The 17,239-nt window shown below is 36.4% G+C and overlaps 1 protein-coding gene across 4 annotated transcripts in view; it reads right to left on the reverse strand.

Moving 5' to 3' along the window:
• DNAJB6 (DnaJ heat shock protein family (Hsp40) member B6) overlaps positions 1 to 16,462 on the reverse strand; it is a 114,192-nt gene extending 97,730 nt beyond the window's left edge. Inside the window, exon 1 of one of the 4 annotated variants that reach the window (XM_051961573.1) lies at positions 16,333 to 16,446. The gene's annotated coding sequence lies outside the window, so the exon portion shown is untranslated. Of the gene's footprint in view, positions 1 to 16,332 lie in introns of all 4 variants that reach the window. The other 3 variants (XM_051961574.1, XM_051961577.1, XM_051961576.1) reach the window with 3 other exon arrangements.
• Between the last annotated feature and the right edge of the window lie 777 nt (positions 16,463 to 17,239).

Genomic DNA, 17,239 nt, shown 5'->3' on the forward strand with positions numbered 1-17,239 from the left:
TAAGCCTGTGAAAATTGAATGTGGATTTAGTTCTCAAGAGTTACAAAAGTTGAATTCATACAGAGAAATTAAGCTTAAAGTGAAATCTAAAAAATAGTAGTCTGGGACCAGAAAAAAAAAAAATATAGTCAGGGGTAAGGTTTTTAGATTTGAAAAGTAATTCTCTGTACTTTGCCCCCTTTTCCCTTTTTGGGTTCCTTCAGGCGTCATCTTCCACTAAGAGAAAGTAAACTCTTGAAAGCCAGAAATTAGCTTCCTTTTTGCTAGTATTGGTATTTCCAAAGTCTGACACATAATATAAAAGGGAAGAGAATCGGACTAGAAGATACTTGTGAGATGTAGTGAGGGGTAGAAATTCACACCCAATTAATGGTAAATGAGTAAAGGGATTTGGAGTCAGGATAAGAAATAAAAAACTGCCTTTGCTGTTTGAAAAGAAACTGTTAGTCTAGACACCAGCTCTTAAAAGAATGTAAAATTAAATCTTTCCAGGATTCATCAGGGAAATTCTTAATATTTTTAAGATTTTCTTTTAAGATATTTTGTTTTACTTGGGACTAATACAATAATAAAATTAAGCAACAATTTTTATTTACTGTATTCTAAGTATATGAGGCACTATGGGCTAAGATATTCAGAGATAATCCCTAATAAACTAGTAAAAGAAGTAAAATACAGTCAAGTTTTTTGGAAATATACTACGAAGAATCAAAAACAAAGCACAGGTAAGGACTTCTTGGAGGAAATGGCATTTGACTTGGGCTTTTAAAAATGGATGGATAAAAAAAGGGAAAAAAAGACATTCCAGAGATAGAAAATATAGCATACTCCCTAAAGAGGTAAAGCTGGATGGCACCAGATAGTGGAGCCTGAATGCCAATAGCAAGGAAGAGCCAAGTGTCTTTATTAGGCTGTTGGCAACAGTAATAGTAATAAAAGGACAAAAGTAGGCAAAATAGCACAATAGACATGATAAAGGGTTATATTTGAAAAATAAGTTAAAAGATAACCCTGTAGGTTAAGAACAATACCATAAATCCTTGCCTTGTATGAGGCTACTTTTCCCCTAAAAGGGAACTATCCTCAAAAATAAATTGGGTTGGGGACTAAAGGTTCAGATTGTCATCCCTTTTTACTCATCAAAGTACAAAACAAACCATAATAAGGAATTTAAAGCTCTCTAAGGGTTGGTAGATCAAAACGGCAATTCAGTCAGCTGCTCAAGTTAAAATATTCATGTTAATGTTCAACAAGTCCTCTATATACAGGATGTGTATATAAGTACTTGTTGAATATCTTTCTGCTATGACTAAGTCCATCTCCTTTTGTTAGCTGCTAAATGAATGACTCAAGTACTAGAGTTGAAGAACCAGCCCATAACTCATTAGAGCAAGTTTAGAAAAATAAAAAAAATTTTGAAAGGGGAGGGGGTGGGGAGAAAGCAACTGGGAATTGAGAGTGCTGCTGCTATTCCCGGGGTCAGACCAAATTTGAAATATTATGTTCAATTCTAGGTACCACATTTTAGTAAAGAGTTTTGAGGATAGAGAAAAAATTGGGAACTCTCTAATAAACATTTTTTTAAATGAATGTTACGTTGTCTTTACATCTAACGGGAAAGAGTCTTCAAAAACTACATAAGTGCAATCTTAGTTAAGAAACTTAGTTTAAAGTTGTAAACTTGAAGTCTATTCAAACAATTATTAGGTCATAATTCAATTTTACTCTGAGGCTATCACTACTCAACATAGAGAGGTAATTTTGCTTCCTCTTACAGTTAAGTCACATTTTTAGATACAGAACCAAAACTGTCTCCTCCAAATATAGAGGAAAAGAGCTGTGACAGGCTTAGTGTAGATGTCTCCTACACAGTAGGCATCCAACTATTTTTGGTATAATACACAAAACATTCAAGATACAAAGTTAAAATACTATACATAATAATCTCTGTCTTCAAGAATTCACAATCTAACAGAAAGATAAGATGTATACAAATCATAATATGGGTTTACAAGATGAATTAGGTGCCAGGATAACCTGGGAGGGAAGGATGTTTTATGCTTATACAAAAGAGCTGAAGAGAAAATGAAATCAAAGCTAATAGCCCAATTTGGCTACCAAAGCACACGGTGATTCAGAGAATGAAATAAGGCTAGAAATAAACGTAATTAGCAGAACTTTCAGAGAGGCTAAAGTAAAGTAGTCCAAGCTACAGGCAACAGACACTTCTGAATTTTAGTTATTTGAGTCTATCCAATTTTTAGTTATTTTATGATCATTCCAATTTACTTTTTAAAAATTCCTTTGGCAATAATTATCAGTTTAGAGAATGATTAGTGAGCATGAGTGAGACCAGGTAAAGTTTTCTCAAAAAGTCTAAGAGGGAGTAGGTGAGACTAGGCCTAAATCACAAGATCCCTATTCCCAGAGGTCTGTAAAGCGAGAAGATCAGGCCTTGGGCCCAGGTTACAGAAGTCACATGATCTCTAGGCCTAGAGGTCTCTAAAATTCAGACCCTAGGTCTAAGCTTCAGAAAGTTATGTGACTCACAAGAAGTAGATAGTATTGCTGACCACTGGTTAATGGTTACTTCCTTTTTAATCCATCCAATGAACCCAAATCTTTTGCCAAATTATTTAATTCACTCTCTGTTTCAGGCTTGGGGCCACACACCAGACTGAGCTGGTCAGTTGGTATGTTTGGACCTCTCCTTGAAAAGAGGGAATAAATGCTGTTTGTACCTAAAGATGCCTCTGAGTAGTCAATTTGGGTAAGGGGGTCTAGCATGCCATCCCAACCAAGTGTTTCTAACATTTTCTTTAAATGGTATGGTGCTGAGTCCTGACTCTTCCTGAAGGTTTTCTTGGCAAGACTAGAGTGATTTGTCATTTTCTTCAGTGTGGAATTAACTGAGAGTGAAAACACTCTCATTGGAATATAGCCTTAAACTATAGCTTTAATTGTGACTTGAAACTTTATAATAACAAATAGAGCTATAGCTCTATAGTTGCAGGTATTTGTCCCCTTGGGTTTCCACTAGCTCTTAATTGGTATTTAAGTACTTCTTTTAAAGGTGACGTCGGCTTTGAATTCCCTTATGCAAAGAAATCTACAGGTCTCCAGGGAAATTTAAATTGAGATTATTATTTACTTGTATTCCTTTATTTCTATGTTAGATTTCCTCATTTAGAATGTAAACACAGACTCCTCCAAACAATGGGAGAAGGGGGGGGGGGGGGTCTTCTTCGTTAAAGTATTTAATCTTGTGTTTTGCAGTTTTCACTTGGCAACTTTTTACTGAGAAATACCTTGTCAGATGGGAGATGCCCTTTCTTATGAGATGATAAAGAATGGGATTGATTGAAGTTTTCTCAGTATTGAGATTGTCATATGACCCCTATACCTTGAACTCTGGGAATGCAGGACTTTAGTGAAGTTACAGGAAGTGACATGACCCACAGAAAGTAGGCAACATTGGTGACCATTGGTCAAAGATGGTTATGTTCTTTTAGTCGATTCAATGAAAAGGCTTGGTTCTTTTGCTTTTTAAGTCCTGGACAAGGCGGAAGAAGGCCAGGTTCCAGGGGCAATGGCCAGAGTTGGGATGGCTCCCAAGTGTGTATCTGGGCCTCTTCCCTGCAGTGATTAAATAAATGCTTTCTCTTTGTCCCTGAAAATGTCTCTGATTAGTTAATTTGGGAAAGGGGGTTTAGCACCTGTCCTATACAGTAATAAGCCCCTTTTTGCTTTCTCTTACTGAGTCTGTTTTTGTGCTCTAGGTCATTTTACACATGAGGAAATTGAGGCAAACATGTTTGAAATCACTTGCCCGGTATCAAACAGCTAATGTCAGAGCCCAAGTGTAAACTAAAGATGAAGTCTTCCTTACTGCTCTATGCACTGTGCAACCTAACTCCTCTCCCCCCTCTTCATTTCCCTCTCCCTCCCTACTTACAAGAAGTAAGTACAGTTAACAAGCAGTTGTTAAATAAAACTTTTTTTTTTAAAAGTAGCAATCCCTTGTTCAATTACAACTTCAATTAAAAATAATCATTGCTGACAGTCATGCAGTAATCTAAGATTTGCAAAGCACTTTATAAATATAATCTGATATTCATAGCCACTTTGTGCTACTTACTAATTACTAATTTTTTAACTAATTATTAACACAATTTACAAGAGTCCTAGATGAATCAGGTTCAGAATTGCAAAGATGACTTTTCCATGATGACACCATTAGCTAATTGTTAAAGTTCCTCATTAAGGAGGACTTTGCTACCACAGTGTTCAAAAGACTTGGAATCAAGAATAACTATATCTGAATCCCATTTTATGAGCACTGGCCTCAGTCTCTTTATCTGTAAATGAGGATGCCAACTTGCCTCACAAGTTAAAGGCAAAAAAAAAAAAAAAAAAAGTACACCACAAACTTTAGAGTCCATACAATGTGCATAATTATTAGAAACAAAAAATTTTAAATTTATTGATGGATTATCACACCTTTTTGTAATACATTACTTTCTGGGAGGAGAAGGAAATTTAGGCAATGGAAAATGTAAATGATGCAACAAAGAAAATTGTAAAAATTTTTAACATCTCAGAAAGTAAAAAAAAAAAAGTTTTCTCCATTTTTCCTTGTGACTTTCTTTTTAAGTATTAGAATCTTTAAGGTACAACATAGCTCATTCTAAATACAAATGTCAGTTAAAGTCTATGCCGTTTCATTATTTGTGACATTTTATCGTAAATTATTGACCTAAAAATACAAATTTAATCTTTAGGAACCTATTTTAACATGGCAATAAAAGTATCATGGAAGTTCTATAAACATAGATTGAAATAGGATTCTAAAAAGGTTTAATAACTCTGAAAGTAGGCTTACTATTCATTACAGCAGCTCTGTATTAATACAATTTAACAACTTGTGTTTCTAGGTACACAAGATGTGAAATACATAAAAGTTAGAAAAAAATATTAACATTACCTAAGTCTCAACATAATAAACAATGGGACAGTGGCCAATACACCAGGAATTACACAATGACAAAACCTACTTTGTTACAAACAAATTTAAAATTAAATGCCTTTGGCAGTTTTAAAAAACAAAAAGGGAAAGATTGTTTTAAAATTATTTTGCAGGCATTGAGGGGGTGGGAGGGGTCTGAGAAGAAAACTTGAACAATTTTCCAAATGACTTTGTGTTTAATTTAAAAAACAAACCCATCATGCGAAGGTAACCTGAAGTAGAGAGAGCTGACCTCAAAATCAGAAAGACCAGAATATTTAAGTCCTACCTTTAATCCATGCTGGTTATAATCCTGATCAAATTATTTAACCTCTCAATGTCCAGGGAAACTAAAACTACAGATTACAAAACTTTTGTTGATTTGCACTAGGTACAGGCAGATTTCTACACTAAGTAAATGGGTCAAAAAAATTGTTTTAAACTTTGATTTCTTGACAAGAAACATTTATCTTAAAAGCACTTTTGGAAAAACTGGGTTCTTACCAAGCCATGAAATAAATTTTTGTGCAACAAACATTTGAACACCTACCTATTTGTGAAGCACCTACAAAGTTACCAAGTAAAAACAACCCTTTCTGTCCAAAGTTTTATATACTAAGAGAATGAAAAACCCCAAATAACATATGAGTAAATAGAATGGATGTAACAAAGTCTTAAATGAAATTCAATAAAGTAGTATCACTATCCAAAAGGAACCAGTAAAGATGTAACTGGAAAAGGTAACATTTGAATGATAACCAACAATTTCTCATCTCTGGAATATATCCTTCTTGTGTATCTCCCACTTAAGTTCCAGCTTCTTAGATCCAAATTCTGGATTTTAAACCTTTCCCGATCCGATTTATTCTGTATACCCAACATACAGACATGTTCTTTCCCCAAAAAATGAAACTCCTTGAAGGCAGATAATTTTATTTGTTGTCTTTGTTAGCTGATTGAATAAGAATTTTAATAAATGATTGGGAAAGATACACTAAGGTAGCTAGATGGCGCTGTCAATACATTATTGGCCCCCAAGTAAGAAGGACCAGATTTATTAGACCCTATTTTGATTCCTGGGCAAGTCACTTAACATTACCTCAAAAAGATAAGGAGAAGGAGAAATAGGAGGAGAAAAGAGAGGGGAGGAACACCCTCAGTGTCCTTCAGTCACTCTGGACTAAGAGGTCTTCAGCCAATCAGGTAAGTAGATCCAAAGATGACTCCAAGAAAAATCTATATTGATATTCCACTCCACAAACCAGGATTTTTCCATAAAGAGTTTGAATATTATTACTTCATTTAAGTCAGATAAATATACTTGAGGGCTCTACTAATAAGGCCCTCAAATTTATAACATACAAGTTTGAGATTAAAACCTAGCTTCTCCAAAAGTTACAGGTACCCATCCTATAATGATGATTCAAGAAGACTTTTTAATGAACCAAATCATATCCCTTAGAGTGTTCAAATAAACTGGAAAAAGATTTTTACTGTCAAAGGTTCTGATAAAGACCTCATTTCCAAAATATATAGAGACTATAAGAAACCAAGCCATTCTCCAATTGATAAATGGTCAAAGGATATGAATAGACAATTCTCAGATGAAGAAATTGAAACTATTTCTAGCCATATGAAAATATGCTCCAAATCATTATTAATCAGAGAAATGCAAATTAAGACAACTCTGAGATACCACTACACACCTGTCAGATTGGCTAGAATGACAGGGAAAGATAATGCGGAATGTTGGAGGGGATGTGGGAAAACAGGAACACTGATACATTGTTGGTGGAATTGTGAACACATCCAGCCATTCTGGAGTGCCATTTGGAACTATGCTCAGAAAGTTATCAAACTGTGCATACCCTTTGATCCAGCAGTGTTTCTACTGGGCTTATACGCCAAAGAGATACTAAAGAAGGGAAAGGGACCTGTATGTGCCAAAATGTTTGTGGCAGCCCTGTTTGTAGTGGCTAGAAGCTGGAAAATGAATGGATGCCCATCAATTGGAGAATGGTTCAGTAAATTGTGGTATATGAACTTTATGAAATATTATTGTTCTGTAAGGAATGACCAGCAGGATGAATACAGAGAGGACTGGCGAGACTTACATGAACTGATGCTGAGTGAAATGAGCAGGACCAGGAGATCATTATATACCTCAACAACGATACTGTACGAGGATGTATTCTGATGAAAGTGGATTTCTTCTACAAAGAGATCTAATTCAGTTTCAATTAATCAAGGATGGACAGAAGCAGCTACACCCAAAGAAAGAACACTGGGAAATGAATATAAACTGTTTGCATTTTTGTTTTTCTTCCCAGGTTATTTATACCTTCTGAATCCAATTCTCCCTGTGCAACAAGAAAACTGTTCGGTTCTGCACACATATATTGTATCTAGGATATACTGTAACCTATTAACATGTATAGGATTACTTGCCATGTGGGCGAGGGGGTGGAGGGAGGGAGGGGAAAAATCGGAACAGAAGTGAGTGCAAGAGATAATGTTGTAAAAAATTACCCTGGCATGGGTTGTCAATAAAAAATTAAATAAATAAATAATAATTTTTTAAGTGAATGTTCAGTTCTGATACCCAGTAGTAATAGGAACTAAAGATCCTGAAGATTGTAGAAATGTAAATATTTTTTAGAATAAAAAAGGACACAAATGTACAATAGTTCAAGAGATACAGTATTTTTCAGATCTTTAGAGCTCAAATATTGTCAAATCGTTATTTCTAAAAAAAAGTAAACAAAGGTTGACTTGATACAATTTTTTTGCTTGATTTATTAAAAAAAATTAACTGGTAAATAATACTCAATGAAAAATAGTTACAATATTTAAGGAAAGAAGTATGAATTATCTGAAATAAGTGATTTTTAAAATTCCTAGTATAAAATATCACTTTGAAGTTCCAGCTTCCCATTTTTATAGCCAAGTAAATTGCATCCCCTTACCCAATCAATGCTCTTTATTTATATTCAACCAATAACTATTCAAACTTTACTTGACCTTAACTTCTCCAACTTCACATATGTGCCATACTACTTGCTTTCTCCTCTCTTCACTAAACGGTAAATGAATTCTCCCCTGACCTCCATTTTTGAAGACTGAAATGAAGGCATCCAAGAAAATCAAAATAAAATCATTTCAAATGAAATCCTTCAGTATGAGCTTTTAAGTATTAAAGTTCACATGAATCTGTAAACATGATGGCATTTAAAGTTCATAAGCCAGTTCTAGCCCTTTTTTACTTGTCCAGATTTTAGTACATTACACCAATCCAAAAACACTCCATGATCTAGCCATATTGGTTTGCTCTTCATTCAATCATCCACACCTCCCCATAAGTTCCACTTTTATGTGCTAGGTTTTTTGCCCAGGTCTGGAATGTTCTCTTCCTGCCATGTAGCCACCTTTTGAAATCTCTTGTGAGTCCTTTAAAACTCCTGCAGGTGTCACTTTTAAGAGATCCTTCCTGTTTTGCCCTCTATTCCCTTTTCTTTCAATGTACCTTAAGATTCTTTTTAACCATGATCTAACTTCTCTATACCTATACTTCCATATATGACAAGACAAATGTAGTGCAAAAACATCAGCTGTCCAAAACCCTAAGTTCTTAAGCAGCAACACTTTAACAATTTTATATTAAGATTATTCTAAAATATATTAATAGCTCACATATAAACTTTTTTATTATAGTTTTTTTATTTACAACATATACGCATGGGTGATTTTTCAGCACTGACAATTGCAAACCTTTTGTTCCAACTTTTCCCCTCCTTTCTCCTGCCTATTGGCAGGTTGACCAATACATGTTAAATATCACATATAAAAATTTAAAATTTAGAAATCATCTTCCTCACAATTACCCAAGTGTTTTTTTTTTAATTTAAGTCTAATTTCATCAGTGTGGGGAATTCCTAGTATAAAAATTCTCTAAATTATTAATTATTGCAATGTATAGTCTTAGTTACCCAAGTCACTGAGAGATCAAGTGATTTGTCACACAGAAGCAGAACTCAAAACAATATTCCAATTTTACAAATATACAAAGGGTCAAAAAAGGACAAGTAATTTTTTCATGGCCACACAATCAGTAAGTGGCAGAAATAGGATTTGAACACAAATTAAGCACCAATTTAATACTCCTCACAATAGACCATATTATTTTTCTGTATTCAAATGAGTATATTAAACATAATCTTTTTTCCCCACAACTCAGGATTACTATGTATTGTGAGGTATATTTGTCCTCAAACTAATTAAGTTTTTGGGTCAGTTTTCTGGGTCTTACTCCCTCAGCTCTTTTTTTTTTTTTTTTTTTTTTTGCATTTTTTTAATATGCCCTTCTCTGTAAAAATGCACATTTGAAAACTTGATAAACAAGCTTATTTGAACTATGTTTAAAGTTTGAGTCGATGAACTGAGCATTAGGAAGCTTGAAGATTGTCCCCCGAGTCAAATATACAAATTTAAAGCATCCCACTGAACTTACTCTATTTCTCCACCTCCTTACTAACATAGCAGCCTTACCACAGTGACTTAGTCACTAAGCCTGCCTCTTCATTTTATGTTTTCTCCTATTAAAATATAAGACCCTTACTAGCACATGTAACCCAGAATGTTGCACAGTTCCTGATACCTTAACCAAGTTTGTGTTAAGTGTTTAATAAATGCTGACTCTGTATTTTTATGACATTTATTTTAACTAATGGAATGAAAATTTTGCTTATTTTCTGGCTAAGTTGTATATAGTAAGCAATTACTATTATACACATAAGGAACCCTCTTCCTAATGGTCTCAACTATTTTTCAAATAATTTTATATAGATCTTTCAAAATAGTATTATCTCTGAGAACCAACATTGAGCTTTCTACTTTAAATTGTCACATTTATAGAATTTTAAAGAGAAAATAAATATCACCTTGTCACTTAAATTATTTTTATAGTTTATAAACAGGTACATGTCTAGGATCACTCAATCCATTTCTTTTTTACAAAGCTAATAAAACTCTTTAAAATGATTTTCACAATCTTTTATTCCCAGATCCAAGAATAATGGCTCTATACCATTTACATATCAAACAAAATCCCTAACTTTCTAATTCATACCCCCGCCTTAAATTAAACATATATTTCTACATAGAAATTCCCCTTTAACAGTCTTTCAATGTAACCAAATTAATTTGCTTGCTAACCCAGCAAAGATTGATTCCTTCCTCTAGGCCTTTCTTTGTCAGTCATGAGATGCCCTTTTCAAATCTTTTACAATCCTCTTAAGGTTCACTAACTCCAAGCAGCCTTCCATAATGATATAGTTATCCTTCTTTTACTCTCTGAAATAATTATGAATTATTTGTTTTTCAAATAATTAATACATTGATTAAGTCAAGATATAACTCTGCAAGCCCATCCAAATCAAATCATCATAAACAACTGAAGTACTGAAATGAGTTCAAGAGAACTGGTTTAGGACTATCTCACTATCAACTACACCCTTCCCTTATGCACGAGTAGAGCCCAAAGATCCAGAAGGTAATATAAATAATAATTTCCCCAAAAGTTCAGAAAAAGACAAAACAAGTGTTTTGTCTCAATTTACCCAGGAGTAACTGAGTAGTCTGAAAGCAAGAAACTAGAAGAAAAAGTCTATGAAAGAATATGGAATGGAGATGCTAGACAACTTTCTAGCTTTCTCCAAGTCAAATCTTGAAAGAATGATTTTATGGTCTGGTTGCAAGCACTGTGAATTCACAGTCAGACCAATCCATATTCAATTAAGTAGGAAAATGTTCTAAATTATCATGAGTCATTATTTTGCACTTACTAAGCTTGCTTACTAGTGCTCTTAGTACATAAAAGGGACTCATACACTCAAATTAATTTTAATGTTTTTTAAGGTCAGGGACTAAAATTGTTTGTTTTTTTTTTTTTTTTTTTACTGTTTCCACTACAACGTCTAATACACATATGGAACTTTCAATAAATAGTTGAGTAAGAAATAGAGTCTCTTGTCTCAAATGGTCCATGCACAAATTGCTTAATCCATAGTCAGTCTAAACATTTATTATGTGCCTACTGTGTGCCAGACACTGTGTTAAGCAATAAGGATATAAAGGCAAAAGACATTCCTTGCTCTCATGGAGCTCAGTCTAGACGCTACACTAACTACACACACCTCCCCGACTTTATTAAAAAAAAAAAAAAAACTTTCTGAAGAAGGTGGGATTTTAAATACAACTGTTTAGGAAATAGAAATGAGAATGAGAAAGCATTGCAGGCATGAGAGTGAGTGAAAATTCCCTGTGTTGGGATATGGGAGTGTTTTGTTACAGAAATAGCAAAGTTAGTTACTGGTGTTTGGTAAATTGAGTTTCCTCAACAGGAATTCCCAATACCAATGAACTTGAAAGTAAAAGGTTAAAAAAAAAATTAACTTCCTGTCTTAGTTTTAAAAAAATTACTTCTACAACATGCAAGGATCACAGAATTATACAATGTTTAGTAGACTTTTCTCCTTGACTGAATTCCCTAAACTGAATCACATATTTGATACATCGATGTTGTTACTTTTCCATCTCAGTAGTAGTACTGAACTGGCATCCCATCTTTTCTCCTTGGATCATACTGACCAGACCTCCAAAACAAAAAAAAAAAAAAAAAAAAAAAAAAAACAACTTGCAAACTTACTATTTTGAGATATAAAACTATAATGATAAAGTGTCTGAAAGAAGTGAGCCAACTCAAAATTTTAAATAATCCTGTTTTACATAAGTATTTGAATCCAGAAGAGTCAATTAAGTTGTCCAAGGTCATTCAGCTAAATATCAAAGAGCTGGAATTTGAACCTTAGAAATGTGTATTGAATAGAAATTCCTATGGAATAAATATACCCCAAAAACCTAATTTCTTACACTTTTAACAAGTACATCCAAAATCATGATGCAAGTCATTAAGTAAAAGAATAAATGAAAAGGCAGATAGTGATGTTGGGATTCTTTTTTTTTTTTTAAAGTAAACTTCCAAACTATGACTTCAAAACCTTGTAATTCCGGCCTTACAATCCCAGAAAAGATATAAAGAATTTAAAATTTAAATTACCTTTGAATCTTCTATCATTTCAAAGTTTGCAGTTTCCCTAATTTCAAAGTTTCCCTCTTTCAAGACACAGATACCAAGTTTAAAAAAGAAACAATACACCACTATCAACACTTAAGGAAATTATAAACCATGATAATGATACCTTTACAGGAGGCTCCAAATAGTCAAACAAATACTTTGCCCTAGCCAGTACTGTTAAATAAAAGATTAGTAGATCAAGCAAAAACCTTTTACAAAGAAATTCTAAGAGCTTGTTACATCTTTAAATAAAATCAGATAATTTTTAAAGCTAAACCCTTATCTTGTGGCTTTCAGTTTAAAGCAGCATGATTTAGTAGCCCAGTATTATTGTTCCATTAAAACAAAACCAAACTAAATGTTTTTCTTTACAATCATCATATTAACACTGAATAATTGTAAATTGTAAACGATCTACAAGGACAGAAATCTGTATAAGTCCCTAAGTATTTATCTGAAGTCTAGTCTTCAATTTGAGCTTTGTTTTTATTACCTCCTACAGATTTCATTTCCATTACTGTCTCTACCAACTTATTTTTCTTAAAAATTCACTCAATTTCTTCAGGCACAAAGAAATTATCTTTAAGTCAACTTCCTTCTTAAGTACTGCATATTTCTTACATCCATTAAATTGTAACTATTTGCTCCCATGTTTGAAAAGCTAATCAAATTCTTGCCATGTTTCTCCACTAGGTGGTGTTTCTTTTGAGGGGAGAAAATAATCTTTTCTTTCAGATACATATGTATTGAGACCAAAATATTCCTGAGAACATCTCTTAACTTTATGATGAAAATAGAATGTTATGTGGATTATAGATTCTAAAGTACAATAAATTAAAGAAATAATCTTAAAAGCGATTTTATTTTTCATAAATTTAAAACCACCTATAAAATTACATTTGAAAGAATCCCATGATAAATATTTGTAAAAGGCAATTAATTGCTTCTTTGAGTCACCACCAAGAATCCCTTTTTCATGGTCTAGCCTAAATGTAATTTTCTTCCACCAGAGAGTAAACTTCTGTTCCTCTTTTCAAACTGGTCCAGTCTTGGTGAAAGAGTCACCCAAAGATTAGTTTAAAGAATTAGTACAGAAAATTCACAGTTGACTTTTTTGCAGGTACATCACTCTTTAAATCAAGAAATTCTCAACTTGACTGGAAAGGTATCAAACTTTTTATTTTGGATTTTTTTGTTTAATGGCTTGGGTTGTGTTTTTTGGCTTTTTTCATTTTGGTTAACTTCTTTCAATGCAATTTACTCAGTTTAAAACTTTCTGGTAAAGATTTCTTAATATATCTTCAACAGTCAGAAAGGTTCATGAATCAAACTGTCCACTAAAGTAATGAAAGATTAGAACCAATATATTATGTATAAAGTATACCTAAACCTATGAAATTGCTGTTGTTTTGAGACTTTTAAAAATGAGATGTTTGATGTTTATTAAAATGTTTAGTAAAAAGTGAGTTTTAGAGCCAAAACCTAGCTTAAAGTTGAGATTTCAATTTTTTCATTTACAGATAAAGAAACAGAAGCACACCTAAGTTATTAAGGTCACAAAGCTGGCTAGTAACTAAATAGGACTAAATACATACCAGCTATCAGTCTAATGCATTCTATACCACACTGCCTCGTTTGCTTAAAAAGGGACATAAATGTAATTCTCCCTAGAACCAATTTTTTCGAAGTCTGTTGTAGAGAAGAAGGCTTGACGTGTCAAAAGCTAACAGAAAATTGGCTTTTAAATCAGGAAGACTGGGATTAAACTGTGGCAGTGACTCCAGGCAAATTGCAAATTATTTTAGCCTCAGGTTCCAATCATTATTTTGAGACCTTACATGCAAAAGCTTCGGATAAGCAATGCTAGTTTCCTCCTTGACAGAATTCTCTAAACTGAATCACATATTGGGCAAATGAATGTTACTTTTCCAAGTTTTAATCATCTCAGTAGTATTACTGGACAGGCATCCATCTCTGTCTTCAGACCATTCTGATCTCCAGAGCAAAAAAAAAAAAAAACAGCCTCCAAATTCTCTACTTTGAGATGTAAAACGTTTGGGGGAGAGGGGAGGAGCCCCCAATTCCAAATCTTAATTAAACACCCTAGATCTTTAAAGACACTTGTTCTATCACCTGCACACTTCATTTTCTCCAAATTCTCTAACAAAACAGTAAACAGAACATACTGTACACTCAAAAATGTGTAATGTGAACATCTCAAGCAAATATGGCCTATTACCTTCTAGAGAAGCTAACACATTCAAAATTATCTCTTTACATTACAATTCAAATTGTAATTTGAATTCAAAATTGGAAGGAAGGAAGTAATAATTAAATGCTTGACCCAGTGCTTTAAAAAAATCTCAATTGTTCCTCACAACCACCACCTTGGGATGTGTTATCCCCACTTTACAGATGAGGCAAACAGAGGTTAAATGAACTAGATAGGTTCCACAACTAGTTAAGTATCTGATCTGATGCCCGACCTGAATTAATGGATATATTTTATATTACTCATCTCCCGAAATTTTGTTTTGCTTTATCTATCCAGTGTCAGTTCCTTGTGAAGACTCATTCGACCTGTAGATGACACAAAATATAAACAACTAGAAACTGCAAATTTGATAGTAGTTTTAGGGTTTTGGGTTTCTTTTTCCTCTTCTTTTAAACTTTCTTATAAATTGACTGACACCATTTTACCAGGAATTGTAACCTAACTGCAGTGCCAAACCAATTGATGTGTAAAATTAAAGTACAAGTTACCTTTACCCTAATAAGACATTACTTGCTTTATGATGCCCTGAATCTGTAGTCATATTAAGACTCGACCTTTAATTCTCCCTCAGTCCCATGTATGAACTTGGGCAAGTCATTTAACCTGTCTGCCTCAGTTTCCTCAACTGTAAAAATAAACAGAATAACAGCACCTAGCTCCCAAGACTAAATTGAGCAAAACCTTAATAAAGTCCTAGCAAATTTTAAAGTAGTAAATAAATTCTACTAGCTGGTACTATTATTTCCTCCAACGGGCTTATTTTATATTCTCAGTTCACGCTAAAAAAGAAAAATATCTTATTTCTTCTAACTACTCTTTATTCTCACCAAAAAAGGGGGGAATGAAAAAAGGGCAAAGCTAGGTGAGTTTTTAAAAATTTCTCCTCAGGAGCCTCCCCTCCCGATGACACTAGCTCCCCAGATTCCAACTCTCTCCCCAGCCGTACTTGAGCACCACAAACCATGGCCTTTCACCAGTAATTTTCAAATTCAGTACGCAAGAAGCTGGGCAACTTCAGATTAAAACCATTTGACCACCTTGGTCTTTAAAAACAACCTCCCCAAAAATAAGTAAACCAACCAGCCCACACCCCCTCCTTTCTGGAAAAGCTCTCATTCCTGCGAGTTTCCCGGTCCCCTTCCCCTCCCCCACCTTAGAGGTGCAGCTTTCCGCGGGCAGGGAATTGTACTTTTGCCTTTCTTGATAAAGCCGTCACTCAACGCAGGGTCAGGCACACAGTAGGCCGTTAATAAATGTTGACTGAATGAGAAAGAACCCGAAGTGTACACCAACGTTGCTCCCATCTCGATGTGGCGTTCACATTCGGATCTAACTGACCGCATTTTGGGGGAGAAGCCGCCTAATTTTGGTCACGCGATGACAGCAAAGGAGAGGCACTACACTAGCCTGTTAGACTAGAAAAATCAATCCGCCTTTTTCCGCAGATCCCGAAAGGACCACGACCACCCCGAAGCTTCTCAACGCCCTCCCTGCCCGGCCCGAGGTTCGAGCTTTCGGATCCTTGGGATGAAGGGGGACGGGCTGAGAGTGGCCTTCAAACGGACATCGAGGCCGAGGCGACCAAGAGCCGGGGGGGAGGGGGGAAAAGAAGGCCCCGAGCGTCCGGACGCGTCCTCTGCCCCCTCCCCCAACGGCCCGGGCCGCAGCAGCCCGATGCCCGGCGGCGGCAGGCCAAGGGCACTCGACTGGGCAGCCGGTGTTGGAATCGGAGACACCGGGCCCTGGCCCGCCCGCAGGCCGCGAGGCCCGGGGAACCGGCGCGCCGGGCGGGTCATCAACACCGCCGTTGCTAAGGCGCTGGGAACAAGTCGGCCACCCGCCCGTCCTCCTAGTTCTTGCCGCGGTTCGACCCAGCTGCCTCCTCCCTGCGCCCCGGGCCCTACCAGGGGCTTCCCTTACCCGAAGGAGGTTGGCAGCTTGCGACTAGGAGGAGGAGAGGCTGGGCGGCAAGGCCCGCGGTCTCCTCTCGGCTCCGGCGCTGCTGGTGGTGTTGGTGGTGGTGGCGGCGGCGACTCCTCGCGCTTTCCTTTCTCTCCGTTTCTCCAACAACAAACAGGAAGTGCGTCAGACGTCGAAGCTACGCTTCGACGCTGCACTTCCCTTCCACCATTAAATCCGCTGGGCCAGAGGCGGCGGCTGCGGGGGCGGTGGCGGCTGCCGCTTCTACCCGAGGCCTGCCCCTCCTACGCCCCGCCCCTACGCCACCTTCCCGAAAATTCTCCGCTCATTTTGGCGGACGCGCCGCAGCCTGTGGCCGTTGGCGCCATCTGCCGGCCGTCAAGTTAGGGCGGATGAGGAAATACCGCTGCGACCGCCTCAGACACTCCCGCATGGGTCACTCCCCGCTATGTCCCCCCTAGTATCTGCTCTTGAAATACACACATTTACACTTAGGCACCCTTTGGGGATGTCAAGAGGCTGCGGCGGTTGGCGCTCCCTGCCCTTGCCGGCCCCTTACCCTGGCGACCGTTAGGGCCGACTGGAGGAGGGGAAGGGAAAAAAGGGGAGAGCTGAGGAGGCACCTTCGGGGCTCGGGCTCGGACCTAGGGGGAAAAAAAACCCAATCCGCCCGAACCACGTATTTGCCGCCCGTGGCGTACTGCGCCGAGGCGTCGAATAAATGAATATAATGGTATAATATCTTATTTGTGCTGGGGTTGTAGAGATGCCACAGGGCCAAAGGGCAGAACCTTTCGCTGCTCTCTAGGAATTTAAAATCCTGGGAAAAGGAAAGAACTCCCCAAATATATTTGCCCAGTCTTTTCCTCCCAGTCTCTCAGTCTCTTAAGTCTGTTTCCATTATTTC

Source organism: Antechinus flavipes, chromosome 5 (assembly GCF_016432865.1).
Source record: "Antechinus flavipes isolate AdamAnt ecotype Samford, QLD, Australia chromosome 5, AdamAnt_v2, whole genome shotgun sequence".
NCBI classification, from domain to species: domain Eukaryota; kingdom Metazoa; phylum Chordata; class Mammalia; order Dasyuromorphia; family Dasyuridae; genus Antechinus; species Antechinus flavipes.